The following is a 17,444-nucleotide window of genomic DNA, read 5'->3' on the forward strand; positions in this document are numbered from 1 at the left end:
TGGGTTCGAGTCAAATTTCTCTTCTTTCTCTCTTCTTTTTTGGATGGGAATTCGTCAAAGTGGTGTTTCGCCATGTGATGGGCCTTGTTCCACCTGGAGTGCCAGGGCGCCATTTCTGCTGGGAAACCTGCTTGTGGTGGGCTCGTGGTCCGGATGACCACTGTGGATGACGAGCGGAAGACGCATGCAGTATCTGAGCGTTAAACGCATCTGTGTTTTAAAGACAGTTCCTTCATCAGCGCCAAAAAGCTGGCGTGAAGCACGGCACCTCCTTCGTCTTTACTCTCTGTCTCTCCTTCTGTTTCCTCTCCATGTCCTCTCTCTCTCTCTCCGTCTCTCGCTCTCCCTTGTTCTCTCTCTTTCACACCGACTGGCTCTCCTAACAGGGGACTGAGTGCTGTGCTGATCCGGAGCTCTTTCTGGGACAGGTGCCAGCTGCAAACAAAAGACATTAAAAGGCAATAAGAGGACAGAAATGAGTAATTTGCGATATTTCGAATAGTTCCGCAGAGTGTCAGCGGTTGCCCTGCATGTTGTGTCTCTATACGGCCACTTTGTGCGATGATTTCATGTTTGAATGAAGTATTAAAGTGATGTTTGCGAGCAGAGCTGCTGGTGAAGCAGAGGTTTGAATACTTTGCCACACTTATTCCAGTGAAGGCATTTCATTCTGGAAGAGTGAGGGAGTAATGTGTGAGAGCAGCATATAGACTGCTGAATTATTCATGTGCCCAGCCGAGCTGTGACTGGACTGCTTGTGCTATTTGCATGCAACAGACATGCTATTTGTCTGTTTGCTAACATTCCTCATTCAAAGACTTGTTAACTAGCAGACTGGCTTAGCTGGAGCTCTGCAGACAGCCTCATGGCCTCCTATTGTTTCAGGCCTCAGCAGACCTGGACGCAGCCGGTGGCAGGCGAGCCGTGCAGCCTCGAGCTCGGAGCTCAGACTGGCTGAGCTGGAAGAGAGGGAGAGAGAGAGAGAGAGAGAGAGAGAGAGAGTCTGGAGCTGAGATTGAGGCTGGGACTGGAGCTGGGACTGAGGCTGAGGCACAGCTGTGGAGGGAACTCACTGGCTCTTACATGAAACACCAATCGGGAGCTTGTGGCTTTCTCCTCTCCTTGACAGAGATGTGGATCAAAGCAGGAAGAGCTGGCGAATTCCGCATCCCGGCCGGACATTTACCATCTTTGCTTCATGAAATCGGTGAGTAATGTGTGTTTTTATTTGTGTACGAGTGCGGGGTTCGACCGAAGTTTGTGTTTACGTTTTAGGCTTTCAGTGTTTAACAGGCACGATGTGCAAATAAACATTTGATGCACTTGAGGTTCTAAGTTTTTTGTAAGTGGAGTGCGCATTGATACATCCGAGTATAAAAGCGAACATTGTCATGTAGTTCAGGAACATCGTACATACATGAGCGCCGGCGCTATTCCTTTAACTTAAAGCTTTGAAATAACTTTTCCCGACCCGGTACTATCCCTGTTTGTAATTTACTAATGCATCACCAAAAGTTATTAATAGTGCTTTGATTGCTTGCAGGATAATCCTGCTTGGTGGTAATCAGTGGATGAGTGGAAGGCCACGATTGTGGAGGTATTTCATATGAGTGATGGGGTCCGGGCTCGCTGTGTGCTGTATGAAGAGAAGTACGTGGTGTACTGATCGTTTTTATCAGTGTAATGTTCGCTAAAGAGCCACTTCCTGCAACATTTCTATGAAAATACTCTGCGCTCCTTTTGAATTTCAAGTTTTTTGAGTCGTAATCGCCGAGAATGTTCTTCTTTTTAAAAGACAGAATACGAACGAGTATCAAACAGTCCACCACTTTGCTGTTTGCAGGGTATCTGTCCACATGCACCTTATTTTAACGATGACCACATTGTTTCCCGATTTGTCGTCGATGTTTATGTTATTTCTTTGAACACTGCGTCTTACAGGATTTATGTTTTGCGGAGTGAAATGAGTATACACAAAGACACCTTAACATGCTTTCCAAATGATTTTGATGGGTACGAAAAAATGATCTCGAAATCTGCGTCTGCAGGCAGAGAATTTCCGCAGACACAATAGATTCACATCCGTGTTTTGGGATAAAATGTTCATTTTCTTTGGCCTGTTTCGTTTTTTCGTCAGATACCTTGTAGTTAACTTTAATGAATATGTTGAACACTCAGGTAGCAATAGAAAATAGCTAATAATCCCCGGGTCTATTCATAACCTTTAATCCGCCTGTTAGTCGCTGCTGTCAGATATTAATTTTTACCTGAAGTATTTGCTCTTTGGCTTTTTAATATTTGCCCACATGTTCAGCTGCTAGTAGAAAAAAGGGAACTTTTTTGAAGGGCAAAACTAACCCTAAAAAACAGGTGATTGAGGATCCAAGTCTTCTCAGTCTGCACATGTGATTATGTTCATTCATATGAATATAAGCTGTGCCTAACCAGCAGTGGACACATGGTTCTGGCTGGCAGGGTATCACACTGCTCCACCCCTCAGGCCTCGTTGGCAGTGGATGGCAGGAGTCCAGGGGAAGGTTGCATGTAGAGAGGCAGATGGCCGGGTGCTGCTGAGGGTTTGCAGTATTTTCTCTCTGTGTTAAAGTTTACCTGACCGACCCAAAACGGCCTGGTGCGGCCCACAGCGAGGCGTTCTGTGCACTGAGGCAAACTTTAGCTTCACTGCAGCTAACAGCTAATAGAGCAAAGCCAGAGCAGGACACACACACACACGCAAATCACACGTGTACACAATCAAGTGTATTCGTGTGTGTAATATAAAAATGTTCTTTGTGCAGGATGTCGGATATTAATATTTTTTGCACAATAGTGAACACATTTTTAATTGAGTGTGTGTTTTTGCTCTTTCAGTGTGTATGTGTGAGTGTGTGTGTGTGTTCCTAGGCTTTATGAAAGGGTGTGTTTTTAAGTGTTAGTTCTGCTAAACCTCTACATCCGCTTGAAAAGCCTTTTAATTATATTTTATAAGTCAATATATTTAATATATTTGCATGCATTTTCTGTTCTTTTATCTTTCAAACACAGGCACTAGTGTTTCATGAGCACACTGCAGAAGCAGAGCAGAAGCAAACTGCAGGCCAGAGAGAGAACAACAAGTCCTTGAAGCTGAACTTGAACTTGGCCTTGAGCTTAAACGAGAAATTCCTCGTTTTTACTACAAATTGTGTTTTAAATCAGTGTTTTCTTTTCAATTGGACGGGTTACAACACGCGTGTGTACAAATTGCGGAAAAAAATCCACCTAACAACACCTCAGAACTTTTTAGTGCTGAAAGGAATGAACCGAAAAATGCATAAATGAGAGCTTAAGTAATTAATTCTGGAGAATTAAAGCTCCACAGTGTTTCACAGTAATTGTAAGAAATAATTATTAAACGTAATTTAGGTTTTGGCTTATTTTTCGTTGACGGATTATCTTTAATGTGCTTTGATTAGTTAGACACATTTAAGTTTAACATTAAAATACATTATAAATCCTGTGATAAAGTTTAAATAACACAGAAAAATATACTCCCGTATTTTTTCTTTAAAGAAAAAACTATTTAGGATTTTTAAAAGTTCTGTCATAAACTTTCGAGGCGAAGAAACTTGCAGAGAAAAAAACTTTAGTCTGTAGAGATTGGTCACTTTAGTGAGAAATATACCGTAAAGCATAAAACAAAAATAACTCCGTATGACAGGGTGAATTTGTACTTTTTAAAGGTGTGCTTTTAGTGTGGAGAATACAGTACGGATTCACGAATACACACATCAGCACAGCTTGCTGTGGGTGCTTCTGTGTGTGAGTGTGTGTGTGTGTGAGACAATCGATGTGTGTTCATTTGTGTGTTACCTCAACTTGGTTGCTCGATTATTTACTGATATTTTTTGTTAAAATATTACAGATCATTAGGGGAAAAAAGGACATTTTAAATATGACCTATTTTTTCATCTTTGGTGGAAAAAAAACAAATCATTTATTATCGTTATTATTTGTTTTTAATTGGTTGTCCTGAACTTTTTATAAAATATATTTATCTTTTTTTTCAAACTACAATTCACAACATTTTTTTGTCTTTTTATTAACCAGCTTTACTCTTAGAGTAGTGTTGAAAAACGTATTCCAGAGAACCGTACTTGACTTATTTAATTTCGTATGATCCCGATTGCTCCAAAAAATGCTAATTTTTTCTTATTTTCATTCATTTTACATCCATAAAATAATTGTTAATATAAATATTAAAATAGCTCAACCTCCACTCACACACTCGCAGCTTGTTGCGTTGCCACATGTCTGAGATAAACACACAAAATATTTAAAATCCTATTTCACACCGTGTTAAAACATGGAAGATGGGAGAAAAAATACAATTCGCTGGTATGTACGTGTGTAAACTCGAAATAGAAATAAAAGAACATTTCGTTCAGTAGATGCTATAATTATTATATCATTATATATAGCCTTATTGTAGATTAACATGGTGATGTGTGGTGTATACTGCAGCAGTATGTAGACTACTGTATGTCTGTAGATGTGAGTAATTCTGTCACACTTTGAAGTGTTGAGTATGTGGTTTAGGTCATGTGCCAGCGCTCAGAGTATTCTTACTAGTGCAGCACACAGTGAAAATGAGTCACTCACCAGCACAGCACAGCAATAAGCCACCAATACACTGCTTCATTTGTTAAGTGGATAAATCGCCATTTAAGATTATGTGATTTAGTTTCATTTATGAGCTCGCTGTGATGTTGTGAATTCCATCCAATTTCCTCCTGGCTAACATGAAACCCAGATTGGAGCGGTGAACGGGGGCCAAGTGAGCCCTCGCTGTAAATATAGTTTTCTGCCATAGTAACGAAGCCTCTTTTATTTCGAGCTCTAAAATGGTCTCAGTGGGCTGTTTAAGGTACAATAAGAGGTCCAGCATGATGGAAATTGTATTTGGGTTGAGCTCTGTGGAGGACTGTCAGGCTCAGGGTTGTGATTGGCATACAGTGCTGCAATGGGCTGCCTGGATGTGTGTGTGCAGTCCTGGGGGAGGACCTTGAACTTAGTACCAATTTTATTCATTAGATTTTCTTAAAACAATGATTCAACATGTCTTATTTGTTAACAATGTGGTATTTTTACATTTTTATCTTTTTGTGATTAGATTTTTAAGGCAAAGAAATGTCACTGTACTCACCACAGGACAGATAAACCTCAAGGTCACACATGTAGACATAAAAGGTGGAACTCTGTTTTAGCAAACACAGCGAACAATTAAAAGTCAGCTGAAATTAAATATGAGGAATAATTTTAAGTTACAATAGTGTAAGTTTAAAGAAATAAACAAAGAAACATGTCCATCTGTTTGGATTAGAAATCCTAATTTATCAACTTCGATTAAGTGCATACTCACTTCATTCACTTTCACATGGCAAATTAAAATACGGCATGATAATATGCACGTGAAAATCTGTTTGTATAGGATGCAAACATGATCATTTTGCAGCTCCGCCTCAGATTTAGATGCAGCACTCTTACTGACAGACAAAAGCAATGGAGCAAGATAAATAACACTCTGCAGCAGGTTAGAACAGGCAGGTCGCCTCTCGTGGAAACGGAGCAGGATTGAAATGTCCCACATTGGCAGAAAGGTTGCAGTCCATTCTGCAAAACCATGTTGGACAATTACTTAGAATTATCAGACCTTTTTATGCTTCCATAGTCGCATTTGCTCCAGGCTTTTATTTAACAGTGATTGCAGAAAGCTTTAAACACCTCCTTGAGGAAAACGACTGAGTCCAGTCACACCGAGCCTCTGTGCTAGAAGCTGCTCGGGCCCCCTCTTGCCCTCTTGTACTGTAAATGTGGGAGAGCAGATGGGTGGATCCACAGTGGCCACTACAGGCTGTGCTGCTCGCACACAGGATCAGCACTACAGTACAGTACAGTAGGAAGTAGGCCAGGCCTGAAAAGAGAGCAGAGGGGCTGGACAAAAGGCCGAGACCCAGATACACACACGCACACACACACACACACATCCTGTACATTGTTTGGGTTCGTGTTGTGTATGCAAGTGCCAAAATTATTGCACAAAAGCGAACATTTCAGGGCTCGATAAACAAAATAATTGCACACACATCACGCTTGTGCACACACACACACACACACGCACACAACAAAGCCTCTGAACCTGCTTTTCCTCACTTCTCTGTCCATACATGGAAGCCATTATTCCTTTACCCCGCTGACTGCTGAGGATCGGGGGCCATTTTATTCCCCCCGTATTAATCAGGATGTCAGCTGGGAGTGTCACGTGTAATTTATCCCCAAAACCACATCGACTCCACAGAGACGCCGAGCAGAGTCAGAATGACATAATATTGGACCGAGGGAGACTTTCGAAGGGGTGACAGATGATGTCGATTTTCCTCCTCTTTACCCGTCCCCCTTCTTCTCCCTCCAGGCGTTCTTAACAAGACCTTTGAAACTTTCACCTGGTTGCTTTTCATTACGGGACCGAGTTCAACATGTTTTTTAGAGTTTATTTAGCACAGGTAATTTTGTCCTTCACGCTTGCTGTACAAGAAGAGTCTTACTTTTAAATACTATGCATTTACACAACTTTCTAAAGGGACTTTGTGAGAAATTTCTTTCCCCAAACCAGATAATAATAAAGTGCTAATCTTGAAGATCTCAGTTTCGTTCTCTTTGGCGGCACCTATGGCGATAAACAGTCATTGCGGGAGCGTCCACGGTTGTAACTCCTGCTGACGGTCGCTTTCCTTTTCAGACTGTTTGCCTTCATCTGATCGTCCAATTTGTTTCTTCTTCTTTGGATTTTCACTTATTTTTGAAGTTGTATCTGTAGTCATCCATCTTTTCTTTGTTTGTTCAGCCATTGTAGATCATTGTTTACTCGCAACGCTTGCAGAGAGCAGAAAAGCAGCGGTTTAGCTCCGCCTACCCTCTCTGGCAGATCAACCACTGCTGGGTGATGGAAAACGCGTCACTAACTGGGTGCTGCAAAAGTCGCACCAGACACCCAGTCTGTAATACTGCAAATGTAAAGGCTTTCATCAGTGGGCCATAGGCTCAGTCACCATTGTGTTAGCTCATTCGGCGATAGATAGTGACTTAATAGACATTTATTTACATGAAAGTCTTCGAGATTATCACTTTAACAATAATTCAAACCCCTTAACATTTTCTCTCCTCCTGTCCGCTCAGTGTTTTCAGTGTGTTTAAGAGTCTCGAGCCTTCCGTCTGCAGCATCCCGTGCGAGTGTCTCTCCGCACATATCATCCAGATAGATACTTGTTTTATGTACCTGCCAGGCAAAGCGATATTCCAGATAACGCTGAGCTGCGCCCACTCAACTTTTCTTTTCCAACGCTCATATATTTCTCTTCAGCTTTTGGCCTCCGCTGTCGCCAAGGCAGTTTAGTCATAGAAAAAGTGCAGGATCAGCAGGATTGTTCCACTTGGAGGTAAAGTTGGAAGTGTTGAAAAGGCCTCGCCTGCAACTCTCCGACTATCAAAATACTGTAAATCCCTCCCTCACCTCACCCCCTCCTCATCTCTGTCTCTCTGTTTATCTGTGCAGAGCTGCATTATATTGGCTACATTCAGCGATACGCTGGCTCAGAGCCGTCTTTGGGTTTCTGATTGCAGTAAGGAAAAATTGAATATCCTGTGTGGTTTTGATATATCATCACTTCTTTAGCTGATTTGACTGTGCCACAACTGTAGTGCTGACTTATATTCAGGCTTTCCTGTTTACTCTGTTATGTGATAGTAGAGTGGGTGAAATTTCCATGATTTATAACCAAAGACAACAGGTCACCCTGTCCAACAGAGCACGTCAGAACTTCAGATTTAATAATCAAAAGAAAATATTCTGTAACACTGTTGAACTGTATCTATTTAAAAACACACAGTGCATAATATTTGCAGTTATATACTAAAATACTCCATACTATCCCCTCTGCGCACACCAGCCCGGGCTTCATGAGTCATCAACATGCATGCACACACAAACAGCACACACACAGAGTGCAGCGAGTGCACAGCTCGGACATGAATCTCCCTCCACGGGCTGGAGGAGTTGGGTTACTCATGAGCCCATAAACATGTGCTGGCTGCGGTCCAAGGCTCTGCACTGTAATTACAAACGTTAGAAACAATATATAAAAGACCCTTCCCCGCCAAGGCCGTGTCCTGCACTGCAATTAGCGTCCTCGTACAGAATTATCACCCTTCATCAGCCGCCGCCACACTGAGTGGAGGCCTGTAATTGGCTGTGTCCTCCTTGGTCTGCTGGAAGACAAACCTTCCCGTCTTTCTTACTCTCTATCGCCTTCTTTATTTTTCAATCTCAGATTTGACTAATGATGGCTAACTACCTGTGTTTTCCATTCTCCACGTGACGCTCCTAGCATGACACGCCCACGTCTGCGCAGGAGAACGTGGCCAGGTGTTAAAAGCTTCCCTACATTAACGCGGCGCCGGCTGTACGTGCCCCCATGTGTGAACGCGAACATACTGTGCCGCGTGTGCAGGAAAACCGCTTAAGATCCTCATGAGTACACGCATATGCGCCACCTCGCCCACGCACATGACACTGCAGCCTTTCAGCATGCCAGAGTGTGTGCGCTCGTACGCAGCGAGTGGGTGCTAAGGCCGAGGCCACGGCCGCGGAGCTCGTGTGTTGGTGTTGGGTGAGCATGCGGCAGTGCGAATTGGCCGCTGTACAGGCCGGCAGAAAGAGGGTGCGGCGCGTTACATGTTGCACTAATGAGTTTCCTTGGCCAGGCGAGACCGTGGGGCGAGCTTATTAGTAAACAGGCAAAAGAGAGGAGCCCCTACAGCCCTGTGCCGCCGCCGCCGCCGCTGCTGCTGCCGCTGCCTCTCCAAATGATCCCCCCCTTTCTGTTGCTGCTTCTCTTGATTGTTTTCTCTTCCTCTATCGCTGTGAATTGTCCTCACTCTCTTTCTCTCTTTCTCTCCCTCTTGTAGGCAGTGAGATGGGTTTTGACTTCAGCCACAGACACAAACAATTTGACCAACAAGTGAAATCACAGGCAGACAGGCTGGCCATTGCAGCTGCATTGTAAGTACCGTAATGTATTGTAAATTTAACATAATGTATTATAATGTGGTTGCATTTAACGAGATGAAGTCTGTAATTAGATGCTGCGTTCGTTACATTTCTTGCATCCACTGCTCCGTCTGCATCTACTCCGTCCTCTCTCTGAGACTTATTATAATGTGAGCCTGCATTAGATTAAACCATAATGGCTGTGTATTGTGTCTTTATCCCACTTGAAAGGCCAAGTGGTCCCATTGGCTTGTTAGTGCAAACCAAATGCAAACATAATCTTTAGTGCACATGCACAGAAAAAAAAAAAAAAAAAACGCTCCGGGTGCAATCTTAATTGTCCACCAGGCAAAGGACTGTTTTTCTATGCAGGGGCCTGGATCTGAGAGAAAATGGCTTCCACTCTGTGCCTTCCAGCTCCCTGCCGCCATTTTGTGTAGCGCTGCCAAAGTAGTCAGGTAGCAGGATGAGAGAGGGACGGAGTGAAGTGGGAGAGGAGGAGTGGGTGTGACTGGGTGCTGGGTTCAGGAGCAAATTAGAGTAAACAGAGGAGGAAGTGGAGAAAAGATGTTCTGATGTTAGAATACTTAATATTTCTGATTGATCCTCTGACCTCTGACCCTGCTTGGATGCCCTAAACGCCTATTTTCCATTGGGGCAAATCTGCTGGCAGAACCCACAGCTGCATGACCCCCTTCCACCCCTCCGTCAGCCCCCTCCTCCCTCTCTCCTCCACACCACCCACAGTCCCCCTATTGCAACCCAACCTGCCCACTTATAGCACTCTAGAGCCAGAGTACACAGGGAAAGCTTCAACATCTGCTCATGTACCTGTCTCCACCCTAACCACAGCACTCTGTTAGCTGTAGCCTGAGCCCCGACCGTGCCTGAATCACATGCACTTAGTAACCCCAGGCCCCACCCTGCAACCTCCAGCTACGGTAGCGAGCCGCCTGCTGCCGCTCTGGTATTCAGTTTGTGCCAGGCATTTGATTACATGTGCAGATGTTATTAAAATGCTGCTCTCATCTGATCCCGAGACCACAGAGATTATATATCCAGCCTCCAGTAGGTGTCTGAGGCTTTTGACTCTTGATCAGCCTGTTGCTTGAACGTAGCTTAAAAAGTCGCACAAAATCCTCCAGGAGGTTCAATTTAAGCGAAAGATTAGAATGATGTTTGTCATTCGGCCTGCAGTTCCATAAAAATAGACTCATTTACCCAATAAAAATAATGTTTCCCAGTTTACTTTGAACTTTTTAAAGGAGCAGTTCGCCCCTTGGAAAAAGCTGGTGTTCTCTGTAATCGATAGAAGCAATAATATTTGAAATTGGCGCCATAGCTGTGGAGAAAGTCGTACGAGCAGCTCCTGGTTTCGCCCATTCTACATTCCTACAATACCCAGCATGCATTGCGCCCCTCCCTCTGAAAGGAATGGCCCAGCGAGAGACGTTGGAGTGAAATAGTACCGTTTTCAAGTGAAGGACATTGATTGCTGCAGGCAACGGCTCAGAGCGGTACAGAATCCGAAACACGATGAGAATATACCGGTGGATCGTCGAGAAAATCTTCAGGTCTGCAGTCGTCATTTCAAACCTGACGATTTTGAACGAGACATGACATCGGAGGCGGGCGTGCTAGATTGAAATTGCATTAGCTCCCCGTTATAGCATGATAGGACTGAGGTTGAAAATCGACGTGCTGGCCCTTTAAGTTTACCAACCCAACAGCCATCTGTTGCACTGTGATGTTCTGCCATAATAGAATAGAAAAGGCTTCTAGATATTGTTGTTGTTATCTCTGTAGAAAGTTGTTAATTATAGTGAAGCACTCAATTAAGTATATGCATACGAAAGCAGCACAACCATTGGCGTATTAGTCACACATAAATGATGTTGGACACGTGTATATTTTTAATGTACCTTGTCAAAACATGTTGCACAATATTCAGGGCAAAACATATTGGAAAACAGCACACGAGAACATACGTGGGTGTATCTTTGCTGGCATGTAACTGATTTAGATTCGAGGTTCAAAATATAGCAGAGGTCCCTCCAGCAGGCAGACCTGGCCTATTTAGGCCTGTCACATACGAGCTCTCATTGAGCCGGGCAGACAGGCAGTCAATGGCTTCGCTAACAGTCCAGAATGCACTCTGTCCCCTTTGGCTCCCCGCTCCTTAATCTGGCCATGTGTTTGCATATGGGACAGAGCGGCCTCCATATTGTGTTTGTGGAATGAATTATGAATGCTATTGCATAACCGTGGCGTGTTTCTGGGGCATATCTCTACAGCATCTACCCAGAGACCCGAGCATGAATACATTTCCCCGGCCTAGACCCCTTGGAAGTGATACTGTGAAGCTGGCCTGCCTGCGTTTGTTTATGGTTATATAGAGCAGATGGCCGTGCAACATGGTCACATATCACACACTGGCTGCCTCGCTGGCACTGCCATACACACAAATGCTTATAGACAGAAATGTAGGACTATTAAAGGGGATTCAACACAGAAACGTATTTATGATAATCTATAAATCACAGAAGGAGAAGTATTAAATCTCTTTTTCAGAGTGCATTAATGTTTATCTTCATGTTGGCAGCAGTCCTGGAACTATAGGCACAAGCTCTAATAACGGCTGCACATTCAACCTCTTTGCTTTGCTGTATTTACAGCCCGAGCTGTCAGCTGTAACTGCTAACCACTGTAGTGAGTCTGACTACAGCCAGCTGTAGCCCGGGGGTAACAAGCTCTTCAAGGTTACAAACTGTGCAGATCCCTGTCTGCCTGCTCTGGCCCTCTGTCTGTCAGCTGAAGTTCATATCCAGGCAGAAAGGTATTTGTCCCACCCTCTAAATATAGCTGGCGACAGATGCAGCTCGATGGGGCACTGCCCAAGCTGAAAGGGGCCCTGCAGGCGGGCCGGAGCAGAGCTGGGCATGCAGACGTGTCAGGACTATAGACTTCTCTTAATAGACGGATGCTCTACAGGTCAGCAGCAGCCCACTTTCACAAAGACAGAACCTTGTGAACTTTACATGAGCGTTTCAATATGATACGTATATTTGGCATAGTGCATTGTGGGAAAGTATCACCATCTAGTCAGATAAAAGAAGGACAGCATCGTCTTCTGATGAGCTTCATGGAGACTATGACATTTGGTTTGAATTCTTAAGTGTTGTTGAATTTGATGAATGCAAATTTCCATTTGATCATTATCTAATTCAAGTGTATGAATCTTACAACCCTGCCGTCGAGTAGCAGCCACGGGCTGTTAGCTGTTTCCACTCTATAACTCTGATCGAGACACAGATTAGCTTTGAGCCTGTGGTTAAAGCATAAAAGGACATTCAGACATGTGCACAGATCTCCTGATACAAGAAGGCCTCAGCAATTTCTAAAATTATACCATTTAGTAAAGAAGAAACCATCTTTTTTAAACGTCCAATGATTTATGTGTTCAATGTTGTCAGTTTTATCACAAGTTTTAAAATAATTTGTCATTATTATCAACCTTATCTTAATCTATTTGGCGTGAAAGACGCCTGCAGTGGTTGCTGATGATCTCTGCCACCAATGAGCACAGTGAAAAGTGTTATATGGCATCATGTGTGTGCAGAAAGTAGTTCCTGCATTCCTGTAGGCCTGCGTCCCGCTGTGCTTCCTGCTGTGCATCCTGCAGCTTTGCCGTGTATGTGTGCATGCAAGTGTGTGTGTATGTTGCTCTATGTACATGTGACTGTATGCTTGTGTGTGAGAGATGAGAAGCAGCTGGCAAGGTTGGCCTGTGTGACCCTGCTGCGTGCCCTGTCATTACAATGATTGGGGTCGTTTTTTACCTCTAAAGATGGGGCCGGGGGGGGGGCTGCACTGGGAGCGGCTCGCTCTGCCTAATCCAGCCTTCCTCACCTGGCATGTTTATGGTTCTGCTGGGGGCTGGAGGGGGGGGGGGCTGACTGGGGCCGGTACATCTCACAGCCTGACAGGCAGACACATATTATGCACACACGCCATCACACATGTATACATATGTTTATCGGCACACACAAGCACCACACATACACATGCCGTACCTGTAGCTCCTGTAGCTTTGACCCATATAGGCACACGCTGTACTGTACGGTCAGACACCTTCCTGCACTCTCCTGCACGAGGTCTGCGAGCTCAGTATCTGCCTCCTGCAGAGGTGACGGGGAGGTCAGCCTGTCTGACTTTGAGCAGAATCCCCCAGTGGCTTGCCCCAGCCGTCCCCCCTGGCATGTGTAACAGGACCTGACCATGCAGCTTCTCCTCCCCCCCCCACCACTCCTCTCCTCCCCGCTCCCGCCGCTGCTTCCCCCCTGGCCCTGGTATAAATAGATGGGTCATGCCTGCCGTGCTACCCAGAGGGGGCTGTCGAGGGGCACATAAGCCATGCTTCCCTTTATAAATGCTGCTCCGTGTCTATGTGGATTCTCCGTGTCTGCGTTCAGACAACACTGCACTTGTAGCAGGCACACATGTAGATGTAGACAGACCAGAGAGAACTACATGCACACAGCATGACCGAAGCCCTGATACAAAGACAGCCACACATGTATGAACATGAGAACTAATGAGTACATATACTGTGCATAGACATAAGAGATAATGGATGAATGGATGGATGGGAGCTACTGCACTTTCTTCTCTGGATGTATTAAGACTTTTCTCTATTTCAGGGCGCCAGTTTAGCTCAGTGGTTAAATCGTGCATCCCATATACAGAGGCTACAGTCCTCGATGCTGCGGCCCCGGGTTCCTGCCCTCGGCCCTTTGCCGCGTGTCATCCCCACTCTCTCTTCCCCTGTTTCCAACACTATCCACTGTCCTTTGTCCTACAATAAAGGCATAAAAAGCAAAAAATTAGTTTCAGTGCTAATTTAAAACCCAGCTCCAGTCATGTTTTAAGACATATAAAATGCTCTGCTTGAAATAATAAATTGTGTCTGAAATCCTCCCAAGGCATCTCTTTGTTCCCGAACAAAACACGTCTCTGCCATCGTTCAGTGGCAACTTGTTGAAACTTATCTAGCTTGAAATGTAGTAATTAATAGCAGTAACGTTAACGTTAGCAGTCAGTAGTGAGTTTGCAAAAACTATGACCGTTACAGCTGGCTCGCGCATCGCCGAAGTGGTTGCCATAGGTTACACATAATGATATGCATAGCGTCACTCCGTCCATTAACGGGTTTGGCTCCTTAGGTTTGTGACGTCTCAAACCTGCCAATCTGAAAACATGTTGTTCAGCCTGTCCTTGGTACACTGCAGTTTAAAAGCAGACAGGCCCAGCCATGGAGATGACTGCTGATGTTGTCCCTGATATGTCTTGTAAGCACAGGAAGAACACCACATGGAGATGTTTACAAGGTTAAACACTTGTTTCTCACTGGAGGGGGGGTTAAAAATTGGTTTTCGAACCAGTTCCTTACAGTACCCTTATGAACATAAATGTGTTTTTCTACAAAACCCTAAAACCAGAAAGTGCTAGTAACAAAGACGAAACGAATTCCACAATAAAATATTCAGTTAATTTGGTGAGATTTTGTCATTTATCAGTAGCTGTTTGGTTAGGACTATAAATTAGGCATTTGATGCGAACCTTCTGCCCTTTAAGTATTGCAATAGTCTGTGCTACAAACACATTTCTCTATATAATGAGGTTTAATACAAACCCTAATTATTGTTTCTATATTTGCCTACAAGTCGGTGGATGTGCATGAGGACTTTATGTTATCTGTGGTGCTATTTTGGCCCGAGTCTCTCGCATGTGATATCTTATCTAGCCTTTTAAAAACACCTGAAACTAAGCAAATGTTACATGTGTTCAAGCCCACTACACTAAAACACAGAAGAAAAATCTATCGTGTTAAATTAAAGTGTCGTAGATGTATACAGAGAAATATTGTGGATGCATATTGAGTAAATGTCCAGCTTCTTTTCCGAATTCCCCGCCGCACTGAGCGACCACAGACCACCACAACCCTGAAGATCCGGTTACAAGGTTACAGCACTCCACTCCATCTCACTATCAGCGCAGTGAAAGTCGGCTTCAGTATTGATTGATAGGCTCTGTAGCACTTAGACTGAAGTGTGATTGGATTAAAGTGGCTCTTTAAGCAGTGTGTGCCTTTGCTGGGAGCAGTGTGTGAAAATGCGATGAGGTAAATGAATATCATGTTTTGCCTTTTCCCCCCCCGAAGGGTTTTTCCCATGTTTGTGTGTGCATGCGTGCGCACATGGGCATACAGTGGAAACTGTGTGCATGTATTTGTTTATGCGTTCATGTGTCCCACAGTGGGAGCGTGACATTATGAGAAGATGAGGTGCAGAAAGCAGGACTTTGCACCCCGAGCCCTTCGAAACAGCTAATGGAGGTGCAAGGCTGAAGCAGTGTATCAGTTACAGACGCTGGGCTTTCAGAGTGAAGGAGTGCTTGCTGAGTTTGCAAAATTTTAAGAAGGCGGATTCTTCAAGTGGACGAGCTGTTATTAAGTGAGGTGTTTTTAGATTGTGTTGCATAACTGTATAAAGAGCCTTTAAAAAGTGTGCACAGAAGTTCATGTCTGCGTGGATCTGTGCTTGTGCTGCACTGGTCCTTTGCAGTACGTGTGTGTGTGTGTGTGTGTGTGTGTGTGTGTGTGTGTGTGTGTGTGGGAGCGAGTGTGAATACTTCCCTGTCACTGGATGATAGCGTTTGGCTTCACTTGAAAGCAATAGCTCTCCTGGCCATGCACTCTGCTGGTCAGGACCCCAGAGCCATCTACTATATTAGATTGAAGTATGTCCAGTCAGCAGACTGAGAGGACAGCGTGCCTTGACCTTACCTTATGAAGTCTGGACCCCACATTGCTGAGCATTTCTGCAGGGCTGCACAAAGGGACTAGACTGATACGAACTGTGATAGACTCTACATAGAGCGGACATACGGTATGTTAGTTCCTGTTTATGATTAATGCAAAACAGTTATCCAAAGCCTTTTTCCAATTTCATTACGGTTTATGGAACATAATTAGCTTTAAATTAAATGCACTTTAAGTTAATTAGATCCCTCTCTGCATGCTGTTATTTGTGTCTTTCCTTACCACTGTGTGTGTGCATGTGTATCCATACTGTACCTTTCCTTCCGCCTGTGTCTGTCTGCAAAGTGTCGGTGTGCTCCCCGTGTGTGTCTATTACCCTTGTATGTGTGCTTGCACATACTTACAATCCACTCATCCACTGCTGTGGTGTAAGTACGGCAGTGCTGAATAATGCAAAGAGCCTCAGACTCACCACTGAGCAGACACAATGGGGCCTCTCAGCCCAAGACATACCGTTCTGCATTGTGCTGTGCTGTACAATTGTGTCCTCACAGATGGAATAATATTACTGTAAAGCTACGAGCTGCCAGATATTGCCCTGATATGACTTTGTGGCAGCAGATTGTAGGACAGCTAAACATGCCGGATGGTGTGGGTTTCTCACAGAACGCACAAGTATGAGCTGTACAGAACTTCTTATAAGGATACTGTTTCCACAAAAACCCTAATGCATTAATCCAAGCAAATCCATATCATGTTTTCACCTGAAACTCAAAATGCGTTTGCTCTCTTTGTTGCAGAGTTTCAGATGAGGCAACCTGACGTGCCTCAGAGACCCTGACAGAGGGAGCCCCCCCCGCACACGCCTCCTTTGCTGTGTGTTACAGAGCAGGTGAGAAACATTAACATCGGCAGCAGCTGCAGCACCTCTGCTCCACACATGTGGGCCAGGATATGAGCTAGCTTGAGCTGAGCTCGCCCACTGTCAACACAGGTCACTAATGTTAACACTCTCCTCGCTAAAACCCACAAACGGTACTGAGCGAAAGAGAACAACAGGAACGCAGACTTTTATACAATTTTGCTATTTTTACAATTAATTGTGTATCGTTATAAGTGGTGCTCAGTTAAGAGAAGTGGTTCTCATATTTTTGGGCGGTTGTGAACCTTTAAAACAAAGCAATTTGTACACTCAGGCAGTTCAAACGAAGAGTCTTTTTTAAGCTCAAATATGTTTTGAATTTAGTCAATTTTAGATTACAGATAGTAGGGAAAGATGCTAAAATATATGTTTTATTAAAGTAATAATCTCGAAGATTTTCATGTAAATAAATGTCTGTTAAGTCACTATCGCCAAATGAGTGATTGAGCCAATGGCCCTCTAAAGAAAGCCTTTGCATTTGCAGTATTACAGCAGTGGTTGGTCTGCCAGAGAGGGTAGGCGGAGCTAAGCGGCTGCTTCTCCGGTCTCTGCAAGTGTTGTGAGTAAACAGTAATCTACTACGGCTGAACAAACAAAGAAAAGATCGATGACTACAG

General features: G+C 44.2%; 1 long non-coding RNA gene across 1 annotated transcript; it reads left to right on the forward strand.

The window, feature by feature from the left end:
- The first annotated feature begins 1,111 nt into the window (after positions 1 to 1,111).
- LOC138613493 (uncharacterized) lies at positions 1,112 to 17,132 on the forward strand. The gene is made up of 3 exons (XR_011309724.1): positions 1,112 to 1,207; positions 9,004 to 9,097; positions 16,706 to 17,132. It is a non-coding gene; the product is annotated as an uncharacterized lncRNA (long non-coding RNA).
- The last annotated feature ends 312 nt before the right edge of the window (positions 17,133 to 17,444 follow it).

Source organism: Semicossyphus pulcher, unplaced genomic scaffold (assembly GCF_022749685.1).
Source record: "Semicossyphus pulcher isolate SPU_LCO1_2020_fin unplaced genomic scaffold, fSemPul1.0.p SCAF_8, whole genome shotgun sequence".
Classification (NCBI taxonomy): Eukaryota; Metazoa; Chordata; class Actinopteri; order Labriformes; family Labridae; genus Semicossyphus; species Semicossyphus pulcher.